This window comes from Podarcis gaigeae, assembly GCF_964106915.1.
Source record: "Podarcis gaigeae genome assembly, chromosome: 4".
NCBI classification, from domain to species: domain Eukaryota; kingdom Metazoa; phylum Chordata; class Lepidosauria; order Squamata; family Lacertidae; genus Podarcis; species Podarcis gaigeae.
In genome coordinates, this window is record NC_139677.1 from 16,468,249 (window position 1) to 16,484,938 (window position 16,690).

The window sequence follows — 16,690 nt, forward strand, 5'->3', positions numbered from 1 at the left end:
GCAACCTTGGTGTCAAAATTGCTTGCTACAAATTTATATGGCACAGCTGGTGTTTGGTATCATTCACTGGGGATTTAAGTTCACTGCACTGAGTCCGCAGTTCTCAGGAGTGAGTAGCATTGCACTTACTTTCAAAAAAAACATTAACTGGGGGGGGGGGAGTGTAAGACACATCTATTTAATCAGTAAATGACCACTATTAAGAATTAATTTTCTGTCTTGTGTGCCCTTGCAGAATATAGTCATTTTTCTTAACTGGCAGGTAAGGGAACAACCAGATTAGATTAAAGCTGACCTAATAATTCAGATGTCTTAAGAGTATAAAATATTTCTAGTTTTTAAAAGCTACCTAACAGTACAAATTGGAAATTCTTCCACCAGGCTATACCGATCAACAGCAAGAGGTAGAAAGCAAAATAATTCATCCCAGGTAAGACCAAATAACTGACAGTTTAATACGTGAAAAGATGAGAATTGTGCAGATATGTTGTCTTCAGAGCCAGTAGCTAAACTTCAACTGCCTTCAAACAGCCTTGGTGCCAAGATTCTTTTCGGAGGAGATGGAAGATTTTTTCTTCCCAAAAAGTTTTTCTGAAGTAAAAATTTAAGTGCATTCTGTAATACGTAACATTAAATCTTATGTCCAAAAGAGCTAATTCAAGGTTACTGCAGTGAAGTCACAGGTCATAGTAGGAGATGTGAAGAGAGCATTTCTCTGCAGTTCGTCTCTTAAGATGCAGATGGTCTATCTAAAGCAGCTTCACATAGCCAGAATGAGGGCCATCACCTGATCACTGAGAAAGGGTGAAAAAATGGCCAGGAGAATTTCTGTGTTGCCACAATGGTTTGCTTAAACAAAAATGTATTTAACTGAGAATTATTTAACACAAAAGCTATCTTTTATAGGCTTTCCTGGTGTCTGCTATTAACTGCAACCAGTGACAGTGTCAGATTTTTTGTGCCCTAGGCAGGTCTAATGACTAGCACATAAGGTAAAGGTAAAGGGACCCCTGACCATTAGGTCCAGTCGTGGCCGACTCTGGGGTTGTGGAGCTCATCTCACTTTATTGGCCAAGGGAGCCGGCGTACAGCTTCCGGGTCATGTGGCCAGCATGACTAAGCCTCTTCTGGCGAACCAGAGCAACGCACGGAAACGCCGTTTACCTTCCCGCCAGAGTGGTACCTATTTATCTACTTGCTATTTGACGTGTTTTCAAACTGCTAGGTTGGCAGGAGCAGGGACCGAGCAACGGGAGCTCACCCCGTCGCAGGGATTCAAACCGCCGACCTTCTGATCGGCAAGTCCTAGGCTCTGTGGTTTAACCCACAGCGCCACCCGCATCCCTGACTTGCACATACCCCACAATAAATAAATAAATTGCCAACTTCAATTATCCTACCTGGGTTTTCACCATTCAAGCTAACAGTCATTGACTGACTAACCTTAACCACTATACTGCATAGATCTGGAAAAGTACTTCTTCTTGTTTCATATGAACTGAACTTGGGGTGTGTGGATTAAGTGGAGTTGCATTTGGGAGTGCAAGGAACTGGAAGTCTAAGTCAACACGAAATGGATAATTGCAGCACAGCTAGTATTTATTTGGGAAACAACAGAATTAATGTGGGTTTATGGCAAAGACACAGTCCTGGTCTTTAAAATCATGATGTGTAAAAAGTCACAGGACCAATGTGAGAGAGCTGACAATAGCTGCCCGGAATAGCAACTAATTAAATTTTATCTCTATCGAGCCGCTAATATGAGCACATATCAGTTCACATTTAATATTGGAAAAATGTACTCCATTCCATTTTTGCAGAGGCAGCTGTTTAATGATTTGATACATCAAAGTGGTGGTTGGGCAAAATGAGAGAAGTGGGAATTTTCATAAACTGAGAGGAAAGCAATTCTTAGAATCAGGTTGGATGGTTCAAAGCTGTAGGATGACTCTTCTTACATATGCATGATTCCAACAAACAGGTTTCTTTCAAAGGAAAATATTTCACAGATCATCATTAGTATCTTTATATTTGATTGCTAAAAGCCTGCAGGATAAGGATTACATAATGCAGCAATTTATTTTGTAATAATTAGTATGAATGTAGGAATGCTCAAAACATTGGTGCATGCATGCAGTTAAAAGCTTTTATAGCCATATCATTTACCATAAATGGCCACTATTAAAATCACAGTCCATACTATCTATTTAAAAATGGGAGAATTTGATATTACAGGCCCTGTTCCAATGGCGAACTTCCACATTTGCTTTCACCACTAAGCATGTAAGAAGGTATAAATTTCCATCCATCCCCATATTTGTCACATACAGGGCTGTTTCCATTCTGCTGCAGTTCGGCTTCAGACAAAATTTACATTATTCCTCTCGCTGTCCACTTGGGTGAATTTTACATAAATAATTGCACAATTAATTATGTGATCATTACATTATTCCAAACCATTCGTTTTGATGCAAGGGGAATGCAATGCAAATGAAGCGGTGGAGTTTGGATTGGATTTGGATTTGATATCCCGCTTTATCACTACCCTAAGGAGTCTCAAAGTGGCCAACAATCTCCTTTCCCTTCCTCCCACACAACAAACACTCTGTGAGGTGAGTGAGGCTGAGAGACTTCAGAGAAGTGTGACTAGCCCAAGGTCACCCAGCAGCTGCATGTGGAGGAGCAGGGAATCGAACCCAGTGCACCAGATTACGAGTCCACTGCTCTTAACCACTACACCACACTCACTCTCTGGAGTCATCAATTATGTCATTTGCAGGCTGAAAACAGCAACAGTGAATACTGATCATATCTCCTGGTGGGATTTCCATTCTGGGCATTGGACAAATAAGTCAACATCAGCAACTTCTACTCCTGTTTCCGTGATCCTTATTCACTACAGTTATCATAGCGACCAATGCTTCTCTCAACATCGAAGCTGAAGAGATAGTGGGGATAGCCCGGTTGTTATGTAGCAATCCCCAATTCCTCCCCAGCTCCAGGTTTGAGAGGAGGGGAGCTGTGGATTGTTTGGCAGTCACATGACAAATCTAGAATAGTCCCTGAGCATCCTTTTTGCTTGAGAGCAGGGAAGGCTGGCAGAACTTTGTTGGTTGCTCTGTGGTGACACTTCAAGCACTACTTCACAACACTGGCGAAGCTGCCATGCTCTCCCTGTCTGTCTTTCCTGCAAGGTAATTTGGGCTCCTGCTGGGCAGATCTTGCCTCTGCGAAGCTCTCGGGAACATGGAGGACAGAGGCTGAAACCTAGCCCCCATAATGCAAAAGGTTAAGGCCCCTATCCAGAGGGTGTCTGGTGACCTCAGCAACCAAGGCTTTCAGGTCTCATCGACAAAGTGCCTACTGTTCTATTTAAAAAGAGGCACCCCAAATTGAGAGAGATATCAGAGCTGCTTCCAGCACAGAACTGGGCTAATAACAGCTAACATCTGTCTCATGCTTGCCGAAACAGCTTCTGTGAATCACACAAAGTGCCTGATATAAACTGGAGTACAAGTTGACTGGTCTTATTTTTGTTGATTTCAGAACTCATGCAGACCCACCGTTATTAAGTTCACTCATGGTGTCTCAGCCATGGGTCCGGAATGGGTTGCAGCCTCTCCTTTCTCCAGGGCTGGCTTGAGACATTTTGCTACCTGGGGCAGAGCAGAAAATGCCCTCCGGCTAAGACCCTAGCTGCCTGCTCATTGTCTCATCAGGGTACTATAAGCTGGGGTTATCTCCCTCTTGGACTACTGCAATACATTCTACGTGGGGCTACCTTTGAAGGCGACTTGAAAACTACATGTGGCAGCTAAACTGGTGACTGATAGTGGGCATGGAACCATGGAACCTGAAAGATCTACATTGGCTCCCAGTAAATTTTCGAGCACAGTTCAAAGTGTTAGTGCTGACCTTTAAAGCCCTAAGTGGCTTCGGCCCAGTATACTTGAAGGAGCGTCTCCACCCCATCATTCAGCCTGGACATTGAGGTCCAGCTCCGAAGACCTCCTGGTGGTTGCTTCACTGCAAGAAGTGAGGTTACAGGGAACCAGGCAGGGGGGCTTCTCAGTAGTGGCAGTCATGTCAAGGAAATAAGTAACTATGCAACATTTAGAAGACATCTGAAGGCAGCCCTGTGTAGAGATGTTTTTAATGCTTAATGTTCTGTTATGTTCTTGTATATGTTGGAAGCTGCCCAGAGTGACTGGGGCAACCCAGTCAGATGGGTGCGGTATAATAAGAGTAATAATAATAATAATTGCAATGGTGCAATTCAAGATGTGTGATTTGCGTCTGAGCGGCTGCTTGCTTTACTTGCTGACACTTTTGTAGCCACATCCTATCCACTGGCCATTCCTGATTTGCAAAGTGCAATGTTGTTGTTGTTTAGTCGTTTAGTCGTGTCCAACTCTTCGTGACCCCATGGACCAGAGAACGCCAGGCACCTCTGTCCTCCACTGCCTCCCACAGTTTGTCAAACTCATGCTAGTAACCTCGAAAACACTGTCCAACCATCTCGTCCTCTGTCATCCCCTTCTCCTTGTGCCCTCCATCTTTCCCAAAATCAGGGTCTTTTCCAGTGAGTCTTCTCTTCTCATGAGGTGGCCAAAGTATTGGAGTCTCAGCTTCAGGATCTGTCCTTCCAGTGAGCACTCAGGGCTGATTTCCTTCAGAATGGAGAGGTTTGATCTTCTTGCAGTCCATGGGACTCTCAAGAGTCTCCTCCAGCACCATAATTCAAAAGCATCAATTCTTCGGCGATCAGCCTTCTTTATGGTCCAGCTTTCACTTCCATCCATCACTACTGGGAAAACCATTGCTTTAACTATACGGACCTTTGTTGGCAAGGTGATGTCTCTACTTCTCAAGATACTGTCTAGGCCTGTCATTGCCCTTCTCCCAAGAAGCAGGCGTCTTTTAATTTTGTGGCTGCTGTCACCATCTGCAGTGATCATGGAGCCCAAGAAAGTAAAATCTCTCACTGCCTCCATTTCTTCCCTCCATTTCTTTGCTTATTGCAAAGTGCAATAAGCAGCGTTAAATGCTGGGAATGTTTAACTTGAAGCAAGCCAGAGCCTACCAGCGGAAAGGAGGGCTCTTTGAACAGCAGTTTGCTTCAAGTAAATAAGGCTCTTGTTTGCCAACCTAAAGGTTGCTTGTGAATAATTAATGTGCTGAGAAACCAAGGTTTGTAAATAGAAGCTTGCAAGGTGGAAAGGTTTTGCTGAAATACGAAACTGAGCAACTGAACTATTCCCTTAAATGCTATTATTAAAGATATTTCTTGGCCTTTGAGCTGTCCCATTGTTTTCTCAGGTTAGCTGGAAATCTGTTTGTTTGTTTGTTTGTTTGTCTGACAGTTGTTGAGTGTGCTTTCTCCTCCCAGTTAGGCTGCAATCCTCCAGGGCACAGTTTCTTGCAAGTAAGCCCCTCTGAACTCATTGAGACTCCTATGCAAACATGGTTTAGGACTGTGCTGCCACACACACACACACACAGACACACAAATATTTTGGTTCTTTCTGCTTTGCAAGTTTTACAAAAAAAAAATCACATGCAGATAGACTGAGGCTTGAGTCCTAGCTTTTCTTTTGTGAAAGTTGCACTTAAAACATAATGAAACTTCTGTGATCTCCTTGCTTCCCTGTACAACCCCCAACACCCACTGAATATCTGCTTTTGGGGGGTGGGGGATCCTTGGGAATAGGGAAGAGGAAGAAAGTCGCATTCAGTTTGCATTTAAATATGAAACTAGCCAATTTGGAGTCTCCAAACTATGTAAAGTGTGTATAGAAATTAGGGCTGTACACAGGCCCACCCTCCATGGACCTGATTTGTGGACCCTGGATCTCAAATCCCACAAGTGTGCAGGGGGAAAACGACATCCTGTTTTTTTCACTCAAGAGCAGGGTGGCCATTTTGGATGCCACAATTTTGTGTCAAGATCTTACCCCCCAAAAACACTTTTTCAGCCCCCCCCCCAAAAAAAACACCGCATCTATTGGGCTCTGTGATACCACACTGGTCACATGATTCGCACAGGAGCATGACTGGGAAGACACACATCCCAGTTTTTGAAGTCAAGATGTTGGAAGGTATGGGTTCTGCACAGTACCAATTCAGGGGTGGTTCACCCCAATTTGGTAAGTGGAGCTAAGGGTTTTTAAACCCCTATCTTCAGATACACACTCATGACCCTAGACAAAAAAGCATGCACACACACACACGTTCTCAAACCTTTTTCTGCTCTGCACAGGCAGTTTCCATAGCTGTAGCTGCAAATCTTTATCCAGCATTTAGGAAATCAAAGTGCATAGAGAATATACCATAGTAAACAAATATACATAATCAATAGGTTGTTAAAACTCCCCTCTCTTTGCATAGTGCTGGATGAAAACTGCTGATATGACTGATAAGGAATAGGTTGCAGTTTATTTCGAAATAGAGAGAAAAAAGATATACAAGCAGTATTTCCTTTCTCATGATGACCTGCTGTCCTGCTTCAGAAAACTGATACCAAAGATGGGGAAGCAGATTCTTAATATACAGGATTGATTATTAAAGGAAGTAAATCTTACCAGCATAACTAATCGCCCTCTCCTCATATACGGAACACTGATGCCATCTACAGATAGCATACAAGCATTTTTAAAGCATAGATTAAATGTTATGTATTCTTACTGTGAGGTCCCACCAACTGTGTTTGTGCTTTAAAAGGAAAGAATTAGATGCAAATAACATTTTACAGTACTTGCAAATGGCCCATTTTGTATGTATACTGAGGAGCTGATCCAATCCTTAGTGAAATTAGTAGACAGGGATTAATGTTGGGTGTATTTATGCAAATCTTGTAGTCCACTTAGTTGATTGTGTGCTTTTGGATTAAGCTTTACTAATAGATTAGTGGATGACTAAAATACATATTAAACATTTGCAATACAAACAGTCATATCCAATTCAGCAAAAAGCTTCATCTTCCCATGAGATTTCAACAAACAAGGAATAAATGCATGCAACTTATGGGAAATGCTTTTTGTAACCAAAGTAATATGTATCATACTAGTGGTTAAAATATTTTGGTTAATCAATAAACTGAACTGAACATAATAGCAAGGTTTCCACACCCATTTTTTTTCAAGACTGTGCCCAAATTTCAGACATGCCACTCAGCCCTGGTTTGAGACATTAGCTGGCCTAGATTTTCAGCTATCCTTGGATAAAAAGTCTGAGGTCCTTGCAGAATCAGTTTTTGTTTAGCTTTCAGTAGCTTGACAACGTATTTACTGAGAAAGAAGCCTAATCTTCCACTATTCTAGCCCATGTTTATCACAAAAAAAAACGTAGGATATTTGATCAAAGATTTCTTGTTATTATGCCTTGTTTAGCCCTAAGGCACACTGCAGAGATACATTTTGAACTCTCCCTAACATATTGTTATGAGCTTCTGGGTACCAGACTGCCCTAAATTTCTGGGTCCAGAAAATGATGATTTCTCTCACCTTCAATTCCATAATTGCAGAGCCCCTCTTAGAAGCTCAAATCCTATATACGACTGACAACCTTCTTTGGAAATTAAACCCATGTTCAGACATTTACTACAGAAACTTACAGATGAATTTAAACATAATATTTACAGTCACTTTCTTCTCCAAGCATGGGTTTGCAGTCTCTGCTTCTAACTTCCAAACAACTGTATTTTCCTTTCTTTCCAGAGCTCAGCACTCAGCCTTCTGTATTTCAGTTAGGCCATGCCTTGCAACTCCTATGGGAGATTTCCACTTTTACCTTCTCATGCATCCTTGCTGTCTTTCAAGCAGAGAAGAACTCCAACACTCTATTCACTGTGTTCACAGTGGATTCTAAAACACAGCCATCTTGCTTCACATAAAATGGAATCTCTCCTTCACTAGACACCTCCCATGTGACCAGTGGTAGCTGATTACATGAGAACAACTAGAAAACTCTTTAGAATTCAGTTTCCAACCAATCATATTTAAACACATAGCAATGCATACAATCAATTACAATTTCAGTGAATTAAAGTACTATACCTAACAAGGCCAGCATAGCCAATGGTCAGGAATGATGGGAGTTGTACTCCAGCTACATCTGTAGGACAACAGGTTATCTACCCTGGTCTATAGATTCACAACTTGACATGCTGGCCAATGTGGAGTTATGCTTTTATGTCATCATGCATGCTTCTGGTACTCTAATATATAAAAAAAAATCTCAAAAAATGAGACCTTGCATTTAAGGTGTGCATAAATGTGGGATGTAGTTTTATATTTTAAAAATTTCAAGCATTTACTATGCATTATTATTTTCAAAACTCATCTGTAATTTACATTCTTTCCTCCACTGAGATGCTGCAAATGATAATAATTTAGCAGTTGATTTGAGATTTTATACCTATATTCATACAGGGAAGTACACTCATTTTTAATCAGCTTTGTACTTAACGACACACTTCGCTCCAAGGACATTTGTTAAGTCTATTTAGCATGGGTGACAACATACAGGCTGCAGGTACCATCTGCAGCTTTCACGGCTGCAAAGAAAATCTTGCAAACCTGATTAATGAACATTTGACAGAAGAAGCATGCACTGAAACAGACACACCATTTCTCTGCAGCCTTATGGTTCTTCCAGGTGGCACATGAGCATCATCTTACCTGTGGGAACTTAGCATGCATCTGTGTTGCCCACACTACAAGTGATATGAAGGTTTACAATCAGGATGGTGCAGGTTCAAGGCCTTCCAAAAGCTGAGTAACAAGATTAGACAAGATCCGGTTTCCTTCTTCTTAGTAAATGATATTTAAGTTTGGAAAAGAAGGAGAGTCTTGAGACTCTTTGAAAACCATCTTATTCCCCTTAAGATACTAACTTTCCTAATACAAGATGAGCACGGCTTTGGGCTAGAGCTATAGTCTTTTTCAGCTTCTTCCATTGTGTCCCTAACAAGAGGTTCAAATACAGAGATTGGGCACATTGAGTTTTTCTCATCACTTTCTCATTTGTAGGGAAAGCTTCAGGTTTTATTTTTTTAATTTCTGCATGTCGGGTTGTTGGGAAAGGCAGGATTCTTCTCTGTGAAAATATGAGATATTGGTCCCCATTTTAAGTACTAACCCTTTTCAGGTGTTCAGTGAAGATAATGGAAGCTTCTAGGACATAACAGATGACTTGTATCTTAAAGTTTTAAGTGTCTATACACTTATCACATTTATAAATTTTAAATTTACGGTTGTACATTGTTTTAAATGTTTGTTTTCCTTCTGGGATTGTACCCCCAAGTGTGTTTTATAAGCTGGTCTCCAACCGTAATAAATTATCTATATATCTAGATGACTTGTAGCCTTTTTATCCTCATATAACTGTATTTAAATTTGACAATTCCCCCCCCCAAAAAAAATTAACTTCCCAGAGAGAAATCTTGAGGATGTTTGTTCAGCTGTAAATAACACTGAATTCAATAGAACTTACATGCAGGCAAGTATACATGAAATCGCAGCTTCAGTCTTCCATTGGTCCTGCACTTGAGACGGATCTTGTGATCCCATTGAAGACAGAGTAGATAAAGAAATGATTCAAGTAAATGGGATACAAGTTATACAGATTCCAGCTGAGTGGCTCCCTGCAAGGATTAATGAGCTATAGTATACCATCAAAAAGCTAGGAATTGTGGAGGAAAAATTGGGTAGGAAAGAAATGTATAAATTCCAGGTGGTATTCAACTTACTCATCGGCATGATTTCTGTTTGTACCATGGAATTTCCCCCTCTCCTCCCCGTGTGCACCCCTTAAATCAGTTCTGGGGGTTCCCCGCAACCACACAGAACAGATCTGAGGAGAGTGCAAGGTAACTGTAGTTTGTTAAAGGTCCTGAGAGTTATTGGAAAAACCAGACCCTCCAAGTGCCCCTATTTTCCAGGGACAGTCCTGGATTTACAAAAGCCATCGCAGTTTCTGATTTGATCCCGGAATGTCCCATGTTTTCTTAGTCCCTATTTTCATTGGAGAAATGTTGGTGGGTATGGGAGACCCTACTGTATCCCCCTCACAGAGCTTCAGTTCTCAGAGTGTTTTAACAGTCAATCTCCTCTTCCCAGTTCCCTGGATTCTTCGGAGGAAGCCAAGACTGTTTAAAGTACTATGATTCGGCTTTAAATGTATAGTACAGGCGAGACCAAAAATGCACAGATAACATGTTTTATTATTAGCACCAGGAGATATTCTGCTTTCTGTCTTCAACCATAGGGCAATGTGCAGCGCTGTCACTTCTGTATGGCTACAGCGGCAAAGTCCCTGGTGCCCTGACGAAAGCTAATGAAAATTTCAAGCTACAAAGCTTTTCTTTAGGCCTTGTGGAAAGTGATGGGCCTGTCAGAAAGAGGATCATAAACAGGTGTAGCTAAGTAAACCCAGAGAGGGGAAATGAAAGATGCTCCCTCCGCAGCTGAAATAAACTAGCTTAAAAGCCAAGCTTTAGAAAATAAAAGAAAACCTCTGTTTATTTAAAATGAAGCCATCTTCTCCCGCACTCAGAACGTGTCTTCCCTGTGAAAGAAACGGCGAACGGCAGCAAAGTGAAAAACTTTCTGAAGGTCGGAAGGAAAGCCTTTCACATTAAACATTTAAAAGTCTGTCAGGCTTGAAGAGAAAACATACAAATATAGATGGCATTCTGTGTCATGCAGCATAAATGCCTCCAAACCGGAGACATTTAGTTATACCAATTGGACTGAAAAAGAAAGGGAAAAAGAAACCAGAGGTATAAGGAAGGAGAAGGGTTTAATTTTCATTCTGCTGATATGAAAGGGTTTAAATCTGAAACCCACATTAACAAGAAGAGTTAGGAATTTGAATTCCTAAGGCAGTGCTTTGAAATACTATCACACACACAAAATGTCAGGGACTCCGGTAGCTCCAGTAATTGATTTCAACTATTGGGGCTCATGTCTTTAATATATCACACTCAAAGGCCTAGTCTTGGTTTTGCTTGAGAAAAAGAAAAACAATCACTGTGTTATATAGTACAGGACAGTTGGAGTTTTCAGCAGGGAATACCTCACAGAAGTTATACATCCTCATATTTTTAGAACTGTTACTTATGTGTCCATCAGAGAGGGAGCAATGAGTCATGCCCAGAGCAAGGAAGGTTTATCACTGCACAAATTAAATCATGGATTATTGCACTACAAAACATTAATCTGCATACTCTGGATGTACAATAAAGATATAACAGTAGTGATAATGCCAGCCAAAGGAAGCGAAGGTGTTTGCTTCTCTTCTCTTGTCTCCTTAAGAGATTAAAACAGAGGGTAAGTTGTTTCCCAACTTCATGTGGCATCATATGCAATAGGAAGGTGACATTTATATATAAATGTTTATTTAAAATTGGAAATGTTCATTAAAGAAGAAAAAAATTACACAATTTAAAAGATTATTCCAAAATATATCTAGAATGTCCACTCAGTATCATACCTCAAATTACTTCTCACTGAAACAAAGGAATAATAAACTTGAAAAATATGTATCTATGGGTTTGATATACCATTTGCAATATGAATCAGCTCCCAACATCTTCAAATTCTAGCATCTTTACAAATATACAAGTTGAGAAATCTGGAGAGCAAACAGGCACATGAAGAATTTATGCTTTTGCAGCAGTAATTCCCAAAAGTAACAACATACCCCAGTCCCTCCTAAAGACAATTTCTTGCTAGCCAGCTGCAAAAATAAAATGGTTTATGTTGTTGTTGTGCAGAACGTTCACCTCCACCCTTCATTCGGTCCAAAGCTCTTTCGGCTTTTTTCCTTCCAACCAGGCAGGCAGGCGAGTATGCCATCCCCAACTAGCCTTGATTGTAATTGATTATTGACTGTTTGTGAACATATGCAATTCAAGTGCTTCATCACTTAAATGCTGGCGCTTTCCATAAATAAGAGCCGTGTGTCACAAAATAGGGATTAGCATAGCCACGCCAAATTAAGGAGAAAGGCTAAATGATAGAAATCTGGGATTAGGTGAAACTAGAAACACTGCTGTCTTTGAATGTGATTTTAAGTAAATGTTGCCCTTTGGTCATTCATCAAAGATGATTAACTTCAGAGTCACTGGCCCATGAAAATACAGGCAATTTAATAGTTTAAATTGATAGTTTAAGAATAAGATTTTTTTCCCCCTTCTAACCTTCTTTGTTGTTTGCTCATCAGTGGCAATCACTAGTTCCATGGTGGAAAAGGATGCTAATCTTTTCTCTAATCTGCACAGTCTTCAACAACAACAACAATTTATTATTTATAACCCGCCTATCTGGCTGGGTTTCCCCAGTCAATCTGGGCGGCTCCCAACAGAATATTAAAAACATGATAAAACATCAAACATTAAAAACTTCCCTAAACAGGGTTGCCTTCAGGTGTCTTCTAAAAGTCAGATAGTTGTTTATTTCCTTGACAGTTGATGGGAGGGCATTTCACAAGGCGGGTGCCACTACCGAGAAGGCCCTCTACCTGGTTAAATAAATCAGATCCCTTGTAACCAGAATGTTCTAATATATATGACCTGGTAATCATTCCTAATTCTCTTTTATTGGATACTTAATATGTACAGCCCTTCCAAAGAGCTCGATACACCATACAGATTCCCTCCACATATTGTTTTATCTTACAATGAACCCTGTGAGGTAGGTTGGGTTGACAGATAATGGTGGTCAAGTCATCTTCATAAGTGTGTATGGACATTAACCTAGCCAGGCTAAAGGTCATTCAGGACTTATGTGTGTACTTCCTTTGGTATTTTAATCTTGCCCATGTCCTGAGAAGACTCTTAACTTGAAAATTTAAAAGGGTAAACACAAAATAGTTTAAATGTAATGCAGATATAGATATATGGCTATAGATAGTCCACTTTGCAGAAATACGCTCAAAAACTGAGCTGAAAGATTGCCGAGAAAATGTGTCTTATTTAGCAACAGCCCCACTGTGTGGCCTATGTGAGGAAATGCTTCAGAAAATATAATAAATAAGGTATGATCCAACAGCCCGTAATGTTTTCAGACCCAGCTTTTAACCTCAACCCCAATCTAAGGCCCATTTTCACTATTTTACTCTGTAAAATTTTCACTATTTCATTTTCACTGTTTCACTTTCTCCATTGCTGTCTAGAATGATCAGATGCAAAGACAAATAGGCCTCCTCCTGTATCTTTAGCAGTTGAGTAAAAAAAGGGATTTTGGTAGGTCCTTATACCTGAAATTTCTATTGAAAGTAACAGAACTCTGTATATCATTTGCATCTAGTTACCATTTCTATTTGTCTCTCTCTTTCTAAAAAGTATATTTTGGCGGGAGAGTTCTCCAGCATATCTGTGTGTACTAAAATATATGTGCAAGGTAGAGTGTGCATTAAAATGCATATTTTTGAGAAAACAAGATACAGAATTGTATTGCATTAAGGAAAATACAAATACTGAGGAAAATATGCTTTTAAAAATGTGTAAGGCAAAATTTCATCCACACATACATGTCTCTGGAGAAATTCACACCAAAATGACTATGAATTTTCATGATGGTTTTGAAATGTGGAGAACAGAATTTAAGATTGGAAAACTGGGAAGCCGAAATTGACAGTCACCCATCTTCACGTCTTACACCATGTATTTTACACTGAGTTCCTGTTCTTTTCACACATCTGCAAACCTATTTATAAGCCTGTAGCTTCAAGGGAAGCAGTAGTGTTATTAGCATTAGTTTATTCATTAACATGGAGGCAGACATGTTTTAATTGCACATCTCTCTGAAAGCAGCAGTGCATCTCGTCCATTTGCTCTCAGTGAACATTGCTGTGTTGTTTTTCAACATGCACCACTAGCTAGCCACTCACCTAAGGTGGCTGTAATTATTTGGGGGGACAGCCTTAGCACCACCTCGTAAATAGTTAATTAATAATAATCCATTCCACCCCATTTGTTCCTGTGTGGATTTTTCAACGACGACAAAAATCCACACAGAAAATGGAAGAGAGTAAGCTTCACTTCAGTCCCATCCAAAACAGGGGAGGAATGGATTATTATGTGCTCATCCCTAGCCGAGGGTAAGAGAAAATACTGTAGTTTGCATGTGGCCACCTAGCGAACTGATGGGGACATTAAATGAGCTCTCATTACATATGTAATGTGTAGCACAAGTGACCTTTAGCAACCTGTAGAGTTGAGAATGCAATGAACATATGAAGCAACAGTTTAAATCCAGGACAGGAAATAAAAGTGCCCAGGACACATAACCCTTGAATATTTGCAAATATAGTTCACCTGCTAGCATGACAAAATTAGACCTAGAAGGTCAATAATAATACTTTGTGTTTTGGAATCTCGCCAAGGAGCCTTTGATGTTGTTTGCTAAAAGTAACAACAATACATAACACTAGCAATGGGGGGTGGGGGTGGCGCGCCAAGTTTAAATACAGAAATGTCCCAGCAGAAATTATTGCTTCAACTATAGCAGGTCACAAAAATAAGTTGCGATGTTCCTGTGTGAAAAACGGCAGTGTCGGGAATCTAGACAAGAGTAAGCATATCAACAAGAGAGCTTGTTTCTCCTTCTCGCCTTTCTCAAGAAGCAGAAATCAACCAAGGGTTGAAACAACAAATAATCTGGAGCCACTTCACACTTATATTACAACTGACAGTGCAATTAAATCTGCGCAATTAACTGCACAATTGACAAGCCAATTAAAGCTGATTTTTTTATATATAAAAAAATCTAAACCACAAAAATCCTCTTCTGTTAAGAGACAAATCACTTAAAATTCCTTCTTTGTTAGTGTCCTGCCAGTGAGGATCTCTTTTTACTATGCAATCAACCTGAGTGCCAGTCCAGAAATCAGAGCGAGAAAGGGAAGGCTTTGTGATTTCAGCAATACCATCCATTTCTCCACACAGTTCACCAAAATCATGTGTAGGCCCAGTATACCTGAAGGAGCATCTCCACCCCTACCATTCTGCCCAGACATTGAGGTCCAGCACCAAGGGCCTTCTGGCAGTTCCCTCACTCCGAGAAGCCAAGTTACAGGGAACCAGGCAGAGGGCCTTCTCAGTAGTGGCACCCGCCCTGTGGAATGCCCTCCCATCAGATGTCAAAGAGAACTACCAGACTTTTAGAAGACATCTGAAGGCAGCCCTGTTTAGGGAAGCTTTTAATCTTTCATGAATTAGTGTATTTTAATGTTTTGTTGGAAGCCACCCAAAGTGCCTGGGGTATAAATAAATTATTATTATTATTATTATTATTATTATTATTATTATTATTATTTTCAACAGTGGTGGCTGGTCCCCATTCTGACAGGTAGGATGGGAGGCAGGGAGTCCAAACAGTAGGTGGAATCAGGGGCAATGACTGGGAGAGCCAACTAATTCTGCTTTTTCCCATCTACCCTCCTCCCTGCTGAGTTCTACAAGGGCAACACTGATACTAAAAAATAAACTGTCCCAGACTCTGCATTCATCATCTGAGATTCTTCTCCACATGCCACCTCCATGTGAGGTCTGGAGGGTGGCAACACGAGAATGTGCCTTTTCTGTAGTGGCTCCCTGTTTGGGGGATGCTCCCCCCAGGGAGGTTCGCCAGGCACCTTCATTATATATTTTTAGTCGCCAGGCAAAAATGTTCCTCTTCAACCAGGCCTTGGGCTGATTAATATTCTACAGCCTTTTAAATGTATCTGTGGGAGGGGGGTAATTATTGTGTCAGTTTAATTATTTGCTTGTGTTTTATCTTGTTTATTTTATTCTGTGAACCACCCTGGGATCTCTTGATGAAGGGTGGTATATAAATTTAATAAATAGATAAAGGAAGGAAGGAAGGAAGGAAGGAAGGAAGGAAGGAAGGAAGGAAGGAAGGAAGGAAGGAAGGAGGCAGGCAGGCAAGGTCTGTCTGAGGACCAACAGAGGCTAGGGCAACAGTGTCCCATTTCACTGAAGGACCATCCACCACTGGTAAATAACTTCCCATGGTAAACAATGGGATTGTAGAATGACACACTATGCATTCTGTCAAAGTACATTCTTGAAATGTTTGTTAAGCAAGAGAGATCAAATGTCACTACCCGCAATAATTGGATAGGATATCACTCACAGCCTCAGGGAACTGTAGAGTTGGAAGGGGCCCTTGCGGGTCATCCCAACTGGAGCATCCATGGCGTAAGATATATTCAAAAGATCCTGAAAGGATTGAGTAAAGCACTGGCGCATATCATTCAGGAAGAAGCCTTTTTATGCTGTGCTGTACACCAAAGTGTGTTGCCTAGGTTCTTTTAACAACTACCTATACCGAGTAGTGAATTGTTTTGCTTTGTAGTTTCTTCCCAGGTGTTTTACAACGCAGACATTTTCACAATGGTTTAGTCTAAACCAGGAATGGGGAACCTCAGGTTGGTGTGTATGCAGGGCTGTCTTAAGCATATGCGGGTGCAAAGATCTGCTTGCCCAGTCCCAGTCCCAGGCGCGCAGGAGGGCAGAGCCGGCCAGCCGCCTCAGCATCTCACTGGTTCGGTCACTCCTGAACTCACAGCGCAGAGCCACCTGCAGCAGAAGAGCCCACCACAGCGCTCTGACCGAAAGACGGGCTCTTCTCCGGACTCAACTCTCAGGCCCCAGACTCTTGGCCTGGCGCCCCTGAGAGCC

General features: G+C 41.0%; 1 long non-coding RNA gene across 2 annotated transcripts; it reads right to left on the reverse strand.

Annotated features, from left to right (window-relative positions):
* Positions 1-422: 422 nt before the first annotated feature.
* LOC310843012 lies at positions 423-16,485 on the reverse strand. Of its 2 annotated transcripts, XR_014563453.1 has the most exons (3): positions 15,687-16,485; positions 9,493-14,211; positions 423-591 (listed from the first exon to the last, which is right to left on the reverse strand). It is a non-coding gene; the product is annotated as an uncharacterized lncRNA (long non-coding RNA). The 2 variants fall into 2 exon arrangements; XR_014563454.1 differs by lacking the exon at positions 423-591 and having other exon boundaries at positions 9,308-14,211.
* Positions 16,486-16,690: the final 205 nt, after the last annotated feature.